Genomic DNA, 12382 nt, shown 5'->3' with positions numbered 1-12382 from the left:
TCCACCCAGCACTCTCTTTACCTCAATTCCACTTTCAATTGGTACTTTCACCCAAACCCTAATAATAAGTTATCCTTATTCCCACTTCCTCCCATCCCAATTCAACCCGTCGGACCCGGCTCCAAAATCTACCTCATCGGCGGCTCTGTTAACGATATCGCCTTAACTTCCGTTTGGGTTTATGTGATGGGCGGGTGTGTGGTGGATAACAGGATGAAGTCGGTTAACTGGGCGGAGGTGTTTGATCCTGCGGTCGGGGAGTGGGGTCCGGTGGCGAGCGGGTCGGTGGACGGGAAGGATAAGTGGATGCACGCGTGTGCGGTGATTGGTGGGAGGATTTACGCAATGGCGGATCGGGGTGGGGTGGTGTATGATGTCGTCGGGAAGGAGTGGGGGCGGGTACCGAAAAGGTTGGATTTGGGGTGGCGCGGGCGGGCCGTGGTGATTGGCGGGGTGTTGTATTGTTATGATTATTTGGGTAAGATTAGAGGGTATGATGTGGACAAGGACGCTTGGAAGGAGTTGAGAGGGGTGGAGAAAGGGCTGCCGAAGTTTTTGTGTGGGGCGACAATGGTGGATTTGGATGGGCGGTTGTGTGTTTTGTGGGTGGCGGTGGTGGGAAAGAGATGGATGTTATGTGTGCGGTGATTGAGGTTTGTAAGGATGAAGATGGGGGGTTAAGTGGAAAGGTTTTGTGGGTTGATTCGATTCTATCGGTTCCAGCTGGTTCATCGATTCTGCATTGTTTGGCGGTTGCTTTGTAACTTGCAGCGTATGCTTTCTATCTTTGTAGTTGATAGTTTGATATAAAATATAGTTAAGGCACACTGCACAACTTGTTAATTGTTATCTTTGCCTTTAGGTTAATTACTAATTTTACTGATTTTAGTGTAATGAATTTTTTTGATCTAAATTGAAAGATGCATTTTTGAATCCATGTTAAATATCATAAGAACCTGGTTGAAAATAATAAGTTCTTTGAGAACGAGTTCTTATGTCTTTCTATTTACTAGTTGATTTAGTATATCAAATCACAATTTTGAAAGACTATATATATAGTTGACTATTAATGTGTTTGGGTATGAAGGGAAAGTGTTAGGTTATGGGATTTGAACCAAAAACTGGAATTTGGATTTTGAGTGTTGGAAATCCATTTGTTTTGGGTTTTCACAATGGGTTCGATTCAGTTTTACCATTTGTGCTTGAAAACTGAAAAGTGTGGACTGAAAAAGAAAGTCTCCTGAAACTCTGGGTCTGTATTTAATAGTTAGTGAGTGAGTAATTGATTATTATGCATTATTATTGCATTTGAATCTAAAATTTTTGAACTACACTGTTTATTAGTTTCTTATAAATTACTTAAAAGTCGTTTTTCTTTCTTCTGTTTTCTTGGGTTTGGTTGAACACAAAACCAAAACCAAAACCAAACCAAACTGAACTATTGGTTTGCTTACGTCGGTTATTTTCCAGTTATTGTTTGGTTATTTTGGCTTTGTGCACACCTCTATGTTAGGTCAAAGAAAGTTGGATTAGAGACATTGTAGTTGCCTGGTGTTTTTTGGCACAATCATATTAGCATATGGCCTTCATATTACTGTTAGTCATAAAATTATATATTGATGACCTTATCAATTATCTTTGTGATGCATCAGATATCGTACATTGATTTATTAGTTGTCTGGTATATGGTGTTTGCCCAACAACTATGCGAGTATGACATGATAATTGGTTGTCACTTTGTCATAAGTTTGGAATTTCTTTTATTTTTCATGCATAGAGCTGAGAATATTATATACAGGCTTATGTGTTTATATTTGAGTTTGGAGAAAACGGCGTTAAAGAACTTGAGGTATAGCTATGGGTCGATGTGGGGAATAAGGATTAAAAGAATCATCTTCAATGAATTATCATATTTTTTAGGAGTATGAAAATTGTTTCCATCAATCTCATTTAAGATACTAGTGTTTGAACTTTGAACAACTTAATAGAATAGAGTTTGGTCTATTATGTGTGTAAGCCTTGTCAAAGAACTCGTTTTAGATGCCTCAGGTAAAATTGATGCCACATAATAATGATGTAATTACTCCATAAAAACCTTTTTATATGAAATTGATGATCTTATTGTTTGCATTTTACAGGATCTTGAATAAGTCTCCTTACACAATTTGTGTACTATCCTCATCCTCATGCATACAAATCTATGGGATATTTAGAGTGGAATCTGTATCTTTCACAACTTGTTTGTATTGTATTGTATCATAGTGCCTTTAATTGGAAATAAAAAGCTTTTTGTTGGCATGCTGCAAAAGCTCTTGTGCTGTATTTGGTTTGTATATATTGTCAACTACTTCAAATGTTAATCAACCAAGACTCAATTCTTCTGTCGCTTTTATCCATTAAATCTTGCAGTATTTAAGTAGGCAAGTTCTAATATTGATTGCTTAAATACATTGAACGATATTTGGTGAGTATTATAGTACCTGTAACGACCCGTTGTTGAAGATATTATGTATGTACTTTTGGAACATTGTATTTTATATAGGGATTTTCTATGACATTGAGAATTTACGCATGTGGGCCTTCCATTATGAAGCCAGAGTTTTTAAGGGAGTCTCAAATAAAAAAGAAGGAAATTGTTGGATGATAGATTTAAACGAAACCCAAACAATGCAAAAGACACACTTTGTACAATAATAAGGAAATATTACACAAGACATAATTATTAATAACTTCTTCCACAAAGTACAACTTTGGACAATCATTTTTTAATTGAAATATTTGTGTGAGGTCTTAGTGGTCTTGGTAAGAGATTTTATGCTTGTAGTCTTTCCACAATTTCTTTTGGAGGGGTCCAAAATTCACCGAAATTTGAGGGGGATTATCTTCTTGTCATTCTGTCTTTTGGATTGTCTGGGATTTCGTTCGATGGACTACAGTACAATGTCATCCATTATGTGATGGGGGTAAATGGCTAATCTTAGCTTGATGGTCCTAGAGTGGTGCTCTGTAAAACGCTCGATGAGAGATGTCATTATGTTATGTGTACTCGGCAACATTGATATAACAAGCTTATGAGTTCTCACCACATAAAGGTGATGGGACACATCTACTTGATCAAGATGGTACCGGCAAATGATGAAACTTATTCAATCAACAACGAACCACGACGACTAAATAATGGGCGAAACCTTTACGGATGTAAATTGTTAGCACGAGAACACATATTAGATCATTCATGTTATCAACAAACAATGATTCCATTAGAGGACATTCATTTACAAACCAATAATATGTTAAAATCATGATAACAACATAAAAACATTGTAACTATTACTTTAAATGTGATACATAAGACAGTTATCTAACACACACTCTATATTTAATTTTCTCTTTTACTATCTTTTTATATAGTAAAAGTGAAATTGCACTAATTTCACTATATTTAATTAGCCCTGCTTGCGGTGCGCACATATGATGTATATATGTGTGAACCCTCGGGTGGGCAAAAGTGAAATTGCACTAATTTTGACGTTATTTTACTAATCTCGTGAAAATAACGTTAAAAGTGACGGACGGTTAATCAGGCATCATGTAGTGGCGTTGATAGCCGAAAGACAAGGGTACATGCACCGATCAGCCGGTGTCCGATGATTGAGTGCTATTTGCCTTATGTCCAAGGCTTGATGCCAAACTACTATCGAGCCGGGGGTCTCACCGGAAGCAGCCTCTCTATCCTTATGGGGTAGAGGTAAGGCTGTCTACATCTTACCCTCCTCAGACCCTACTATAGCTTTGCTATTGGTGGGATATACTGAGTACGATGATGATGATATATCTTTTTATATACCATTCTCACAATTCTCGTATCTTAATAATAGTTTTGAAACCAACAAACAAATTTATTATGTATAAGTGTTTTTTATAACTCCAATTTATAGTTTTGAAACAAAAAATATATAAGCATCCCAAAACTGGGTTTTATATATATTTACATGTATAAAAACATAAACATAAGCATATATTAATGGTCAAAAGTGTCAATATTTGAAACATGATTTGATTGTAATCCATGAAATCTTCCTCCAGTCCACATCAACCAAGACATCCAAAATATTGGTCAGTATCGGTCAATATATCACCGATAATATCACTACTGATAATCTTACCAATATTTTGCTTGGGGACTGATAACCGATATATATCACCAATATTAACTACATAGACTATACTGAAATCACTAGGGTGGCAAATGGGTTGGGTTGGGTCGAAACGGGTCATGGGTCGGAATGGGTCAACTAAAAAAAGGGTTGTTTTGGTTCGGGTCGGAACGGGTTAGGGTCAAAAGGTTTGGGTCAGAACGGATCCGGGTCGGAATGGGTCAAGGTCGGAACGGGTCAAAACGGGTCGGATCGTTTTTTTTTTAAGAACGAGGGTAAAGACGCAAACGTTTTAGTTTTTTTACATTTTTCGTTTTTGATTTATATTTTGAGTTATGATTTTTTTATTAATATTTTTGAATTTTTGTGGGAGGGGTTTTTATTGTTAATAAAAAACCCCTCCCAAAAAAATTCTAAAAAATTAATAAAAAAATCATAACTCAAAATATAAATCAAAAACAAAAAATGTAAAAAAACTAAAACGTTTGCGCCGTTGTCCTCGTTCTTAAAAAAAAAAAAAAAACTCCAGAAATGAACTGAAACAGAAAGCCGACGGAAACGAAACATAAACAAAAAACGAACCGAATTAATCAAACCGAAAAAATCGACCTAAACGAAACTAAAAACTGAAACAGAACATAAATGAAACTGAAATAACGACAAGAATGAAACAAAAAGCCGAAAACGAATCCGAAACCGACCAAAAACTAACAAAAGAAACCGAAACCCAACCCGTCCAGTGCTCTGAAACCGACCAAAAAGAAACAAAGGATACCAAAACCCAACCCGTCTAGTGCGAAAGCTATGTCAGCTAGAAACCTAAACCGAACTCGTTCCAATCCAAAACCCGTTTCAACCCACGCTTGCACATTTCCTTAAAACACTAACCCAAATGGACCCATTTATTTAAATTTGTCGACCCATTTTGACCCGAAAATAAGAAGGTGGAATTTTAAGTGACCCATTTTGACCCATCTTATTAAAATCTATGACCCAACAACCCAAATTGACCCATTTAAAATGGTTTGGGTCAAGATTGCCACCCCTAGAAATCACTAATCAGCATTTGATCACTCGTGGGGGACAGAGGATTCAGTTTTGATTGGTATTGTTATTAAGTTAGTTTGATAGAAAACATGCTTCTAATTGAAGTACAGTTACTGGTGAAATGTAATGTAAAGCTCTTGAAAACATGAATACATATATATTCATCTGTCATCAAGTGTGCACCTTTGATGTCCATAAAACCGACTGATATGGATATCAACCGGTTAGCTGCAACCAAAACGTATGGGACTCTCTGTATTATATGAGTTATAACTGTATCGAATATTCGAGGATGTTTCGATTATTTGTGGGGTGTGAGTAGTGTTGGCTCATGGAGTTGTAACCTTTTCCTCGTGTATTTATCTTCGCTAGACTATAGAAATCGAAAAACATAGAAATGGTCATTCTTATTGAAGGTGGGCTTAATAATAGATTTCAGAATCACTTTACACAAATTAATAGAAATTTCTTCTTACCGTCTTCTCCTGCCTTCTCAGTGGCCCTTGCATGGTTTTCGGCAGACTTGTCAGTACGAAATTTCTTCTCTGCAGCAGCTACAGCGTAAGAAATGGCAAATTGAGCAACAGGATCCAGATGATACCCTTCATTGCTGCTTGGTCCTTGCAAAGTTTCACTTTTCTCCTTTTTCGTGGTAGTAACTAGTTCTTCCGAAGGTTCTCGGACAACGCGTATTCCAAGAGGACGTCCAGTGTGACCTCCCTTACCAACAAACCTTCTTGCTCCAGCCATTAATATTCTAAAAGGGAAAACACAAACATCATCACTCAAGGAACTATTTAGTACAAGGATAGCAAGGCTAACAGGTAATAACAATGGCCAGCTGTGACTAGCTGATCACGTTGCTTTCCATACACTTCCCTTTATGAGTCTCTTTGTGCTGGTTCTATTTAAGCAGTTAGTCAAATCAAACAATCAATTATTCCTATCCCTAACCTGCACTCATTCTTCATTTAGCAAATAAGCCAACATTAACATACACCATTTACCATACACTTTACCTTTACTGAGCTTGCTTGAGTGACACATGGCTATCTTGAACTGGCATCTTCTTTCTTTCTCATTTTAAATCTCATTCTCTGTTCGAGTCTAAGCATGTAGGATGCTTAAATCTCTCGAACTTATGCTCTGATACCAACTTGTAAGGCCCCGACACCGGTAGCCCTACTTTAGCGTTGGATTTACTCATAAACGCAGTTCTAAATATCAGAGTTAATTAAAACATTCGCGGAATATAAAAACTTTCATAAAACATTTCATAACAAAACACGTCTTGTCTTAAAACATCATTTTGTCTTTCAAAATTAACGAACATTAACTTAAACGTCTTGAGTCTTCCGATGCCAGCCTCTTATTCAGTGCCACGTGTCTCCTCAAGCGAGCTGCCTCATCCTACTCACCTGCGTGCATACTAAAAGTCAGCTACGCTGAGTGAGTTCTAGTTAATCGGACGCCACACAATACATACACATACATACATATCTGAAGATACATATCCATACTTAACCAATTACCCTTCTGTTCTACATACATACTTACTACCATACGTACATACATATCTACAATCACTAACCTCAGTCTACCGAGAGTACGTTCATAGTCCGCCGTCTATACCTGTACCCAAGGTCGTGAACACGTAAAAGGTCCGCCGTCCTTACCTATGTTCACCATTCATGGTACGTACAAGGTCCGCGATCCTTCCCTATACCATCATACATCCACAACACGTACAAGGTCCACGATCCTTCCCTATGTTGCAACCTAATTCATAGCACGTACGAGGTCCGCAGTCCTCCCCCATGCTAAAGCACGTATAAGGTCCACAGTCCTTTCCTGTGCTGACGCCTACCTATATTACGTATAAGGTCCGCGGTCCTTATCTACGTTACGTATAAGGTCCGCCGTCCTTATCTACGTTGGCGTCTATCTCCTATAACACGTATAAGGCCTACCGTCTCTATCTACGTTTATATCTATCATCTACATCACGTATAAGGCTCGCAGTCCTTAACTACGCCATCACCAGCCGAGTCTATGTCCGACAGAAGCTAGAGGGATTTGCCATCCTAACTTACTATGTCGAACGTAGAACTCACATACCATTCGTGTACCTGTATACACATACTTCACATATACAATAATTACATTATAGCATAAAAACATTCTAGGCGTTCTTTACATCCTTCATTTAACAACCATACCCCTTGTCGTTACGTGCAATATCCGAAGATCGTTCACGCCCCGACAAGTATTCATTTGTAATATTCATACATCTCGATATATAATATTCGTACCTTTATTTTTAACCTGACAGTACGCGCAATATCCGAAGATCGTTCGCGTACCGACAAGCAATCATTCATATCCATCACATATATCACATATGGCATACACTTATCACTTAGGATAAATGTATTAACAACACATCGAGTATGCACACAGCTCCGAAAACATAACAAGGAATGGGGCTAGAAACTCACCTGAACTCTGCTTCTTCCTCTGATAGTTGTAAATCCCTTCTTTAACTGAGCTCGGCTGACTGTATAAGTTACACGTATCAATACTCGCCTGATCTAATCTGGTGGCCTAGTATTAGCTTACTTTTACTTATCGTTTTAATCTATTCTCTAATCGAACTTGACTTTAGGCGAAGTTAAACCTTAGGCGAACTTAGCTTTAGGCGAAGTTAAACCTTAGGCGAACTTAGTTTTAGGCGAAGTTGTCATCAGGCGAACTTGGCTTTAGGCGAAGTTGTCATCAGGCGAACTTGGCTTTAGGAGAAGTTGTCATCAGGCGAACTTAGCTTGCAGGCGAAGTTGTCATCAGGCGAACTTGGTTTTAGGCGAAGTTGTCATCAGGCGAACTTAGCTTGCAGGCGAAGTTCATCAGGCGAACTTAGCTTGCAGGCGAAGTTGTCGTCTGCAGCTACTGTTCTTCTTAAATCCCTTAATCACCTTCGTTTCTTAACCAAATAACTCGATTTAGGTACCCACGGGATCGTCTGACCAGCGCCTATAAACCCCAACCATCAAATCGACATAACATCGATGTTTAAAGGGTGCGATTTAGGCATATAGGTTACGGGTTCTTTTATCAATCGATTAACCCATCAAATCTTAACCATTTTCAGTAAGATTAGCTTTGTTGGATTCGTTTTTACCATACAAACTCAGATCTATCATTTCTCAAATCAAACCGAACCTATACGAACGATTTCTAACTATAAACGTACCTTGAACGAGTCGAACTACGAACCCGGTTAAGCCTTGATGTTGTTTTGGTCCGTCACGACGTTCCAGCACCAACAAGCTCGGGTTTCGCCTTCGGATCTTGGTTCGGGTTGTGTGTGTTTTGGGTGTGTGTGTATGGAAATGAGGATTAAATGGTGGTTAATGGTATTTATATTTAGGGATCATGGGCTTAAGCCCATGGACTCTCCTTCCTTCTTTCATAACCCATATCCATTACCCAACACTAGCCCGACCCATACCAACTCCTACTCTATTTATTTATTTCCCGATAACCCGAGTAAACTTTCCTTCTATTAATAAGTAATATAATTAATATCATTTTGGAAATTTCGGGATGTTACAAGTCTTCCCTCCTTAAAGAGGTTTCGTCCCCGAAACCTAACTTATTCCCTATAAAAGGAAAACTTCTTATATTTACACACTTTATTGAATCGTCTTTGCTTTCTGAGTTATCCTTCTTACTCCTGACTTGTAGTCATCGAATGGTGGTCATGTGTTTTAGCTATTTAAGGTAGCTCGTCCATGAGACCCTCGATGTACCAAGACTCATCTCATCCTTCCAAGGCTTCGATTAGTACTTTTAACACTATTGTCTAAAACAACCTTTCATCATAGCATAATAATCATTCATAACCAAACTCAATATATTACACGTCACTGATAAACATAAGTTTTAAACCTTAACACAAAACAAGTCCTTAAGCAAAAGTAACTTAATAAAACCATTGCATGAGCAATTATTCCTTCATCAGGTGTTCCTCTCTGCAGTTTCCCCAAGTCTTTATCCTTTCGCACCTCCCGCCCCTGATTCCTTGCAATCCCTAGCCATGTGGTCAGCTTTTCCGCATTTGAAGCACTTTGGACTATCAGGGCATTCTCGGGAGTAATGCCCACTCTTTCCACACCGATAGCACCTGTCTGTCCTAGTCCTGCATTCTCCCTGGTGCACTCGCCCACATGTCTTACATGCATCCTTGTTCCCAACCTTGGCCTTCCTCTCATCAGTTGTTGTCACCATCTCGCCAGACCGCTTAGCAGAGGTAGCCCATTTCTTTTCCTTCTTTTCCTCCACCGTTATTGCTCCCCCACAATCTCTAGCTAAGTGACCCGACTTGCCACACCTATAACATTTCTGGTCCTCGGTGCAATCACGAGTTATGTGTCCCTTCTTCCCACATCGGTAGCACTGATTTGGACCAGCCTTGCATTCTCCTAGGTGCATCTTCCCGCACACTTTGCATGTTTCCCTCCCCGCAACCTTTGGTATCTTTTTCCCCGCATACTCCACGACATCTACAGATCTTTTGGTTCCTTTCGCTCCTCCCTTATCATCATCACCCTTCTTACCGTCTTCTCCTGCCTTCTCAGTGGCCCTTGCATGGTTTTCGGCAGACTTGTCAGTACGAAATTTCTTCTCTGCAGCAGCTGCAGCGTAAGAAATGGCAAATTGAGCAACAGGATCCAGATGATACCTTTCATTGCTGCTTGGTCCTTGCAAAGTTTCACTTTTCTCCTTTTTCGTGGTAGTAACTAGTTCTTCCGAAGGTTCTCGGACAACGCGTATTCCAAGAGGACGTCCAGTGTGACCTCCCTTACCAACAAACCTTCTTGCTCCAGCCATTAGTATTCTAAAAGGGAAAACACAAACATCATCACTCAAGGAACTATTTAGTACAAGGATAGCAAGGCTAACAGGTAATAACAATGGCCAGCTGTGACTAGCTGATCACGTTGCTTTCCATACACTTCCCTTTATGAGTCTCTTTGTGCTGGTTCTACTTAAGCAGTTAGTCAAATCAAACAATCAATTATTCCTATCCCTAACCTGCACTCATTCTTCATTTAGCAAATAAGCCAACATTAACATACACCATTTACCATACACTTTACCTTTACTGAGCTTGCTTGAGTGACACATGGCTATCTTGAACTGGCATCTTCTTTCTTTCTCATTTTAAATCTCATTCTCTGTTCGAGTCTAAGCATGTAGGATGCTTAAATCTCTCGAACTTATGCTCTGATACCAACTTGTAAGGCCCCGACACCGGTAGCCCTACTTTAGCGTTGGATTTACTCATAAACGCAGTTCTAAATATCAGAGTTAATTAAAACATTCGCGGAATATAAAAACTTTCATAAAACATTTCATAACAAAACACGTCTTGTCTTAAAACATCATTTTGTCTTTCAAAATTAACGAACATTAACTTAAACGTCTTGAGTCTTCCGATGCCAGCCTCTTATTCAGTGCCACGTGTCTCCTCAAGCGAGCTGCCTCATCCTACTCACCTGCGTGCATACTAAAAGTCAGCTACGCTGAGTGAGTTCTAGTTAATCGGACGCCACACAATACATACACATACATACATATCTGAAGATACATATCCATACTTAACCAATTACCCTTCTGTTCTACATACATACTTACTACCATACGTACATACATATCTACAATCACTAACCTCAGTCTACCGAGAGTACGTTCATAGTCCGCCGTCTATACCTGTACCCAAGGTCGTGAACACGTAAAAGGTCCGCCGTCCTTACCTATGTTCACCATTCATGGTACGTACAAGGTCCGCGATCCTTCCCTATACCATCATACATCCACAACACGTACAAGGTCCACGATCCTTCCCTATGTTGCAACCTAATTCATAGCACGTACGAGGTCCGCAGTCCTCCCCCATGCTAAAGCACGTATAAGGTCCACAGTCCTTTCCTGTGCTGACGCCTACCTATATTACGTATAAGGTCCGCGGTCCTTATCTACGTTACGTATAAGGTCCGCCGTCCTTATCTACGTTGGCGTCTATCTCCTATAACACGTATAAGGCCTACCGTCTCTATCTACGTTTATATCTATCATCTACATCACGTATAAGGCTCGCAGTCCTTAACTACGCCATCACCAGCCGAGTCTATGTCCGACAGAAGCTAGAGGGATTTGCCATCCTAACTTACTATGTCGAACGTAGAACTCACATACCATTCGTGTACCTGTATACACATACTTCACATATACAATAATTACATTATAGCATAAAAACATTCTAGGCGTTCTTTACATCCTTCATTTAACAACCATACCCCTTGTCGTTACGTGCAATATCCGAAGATCGTTCACGCCCCGACAAGTATTCATTTGTAATATTCATACATCTCGATATATAATATTCGTACCTTTATTTTTAACCTGACAGTACGCGCAATATCCAAAGATCGTTCGCGTACCGACAAGCAATCATTCATATCCATCACATATATCACATATGGCATACACTTATCACTTAGGATAAATGTATTAACAACACATCGAGTATGCACACAGCTCCGAAAACATAACAAGGAATGGGGCTAGAAACTCACCTGAACTCTGCTTCTTCCTCTGATAGTTGTAAATCCCTTCTTTAACTGAGCTCGGCTGACTGTATAAGTTACACGTATCAATACTCGCCTGATCTAATCTGGTGGCCTAGTATTAGCTTACTTTTACTTATCGTTTTAATCTATTCTCTAGTCGAACTTGACTTTAGGCGAAGTTAAACCTTAGGCGAACTTAGCTTTAGGCGAAGTTAAACCTTAGGCGAACTTAGCTTTAGGCGAAGTTGTCATCAGGCGAACTTGGCTTTAGGCGAAGTTGTCATCAGGCGAACTTAGCTTGCAGGCGAAGTTGTCATCAGGCGAACTTGGCTTTAGGCGAAGTTGTCATCAGGCGAACTTAGCTTGCAGGCGAAGTTCATCAGGCGAACTTAGCTTGCAGGCGAAGTTGTCGTCTGCAGCTACTGTTCGTTCTTAAATCCCTTAATCACCTTCGTTTCTTAACCAAATAACTCGATTTAGGTACCCACGGGATCGTCTGACCAGCGCCTATAAACCCCAACCATCAAATCGACATAACATCGATGT

The 12382-nt window shown here is 39.5% G+C and overlaps 1 pseudogene across 1 annotated transcript; it reads left to right on the top strand.

The window, feature by feature from the left end:
- On the top strand, positions 1-2393 carry LOC143538141 (F-box/kelch-repeat protein SKIP6 pseudogene; annotated as a pseudogene). Its single transcript, XR_013136201.1, has 2 exons — positions 1-772; positions 2139-2393. The product of XR_013136201.1 is annotated as an F-box/kelch-repeat protein SKIP6 pseudogene (transcript).
- Positions 2394-12382: the final 9989 nt, after the last annotated feature.

The sequence above is a fragment of the Bidens hawaiensis genome, unplaced genomic scaffold, assembly GCF_021521415.1.
Source record: "Bidens hawaiensis isolate Kalapana, Puna unplaced genomic scaffold, B.hawaiensis_p1.1 tig00011475_1, whole genome shotgun sequence".
In the NCBI taxonomy this organism is placed as follows: domain Eukaryota; kingdom Viridiplantae; phylum Streptophyta; class Magnoliopsida; order Asterales; family Asteraceae; genus Bidens; species Bidens hawaiensis.
This window is presented reverse-complemented; position numbering and strand designations above follow the sequence as displayed.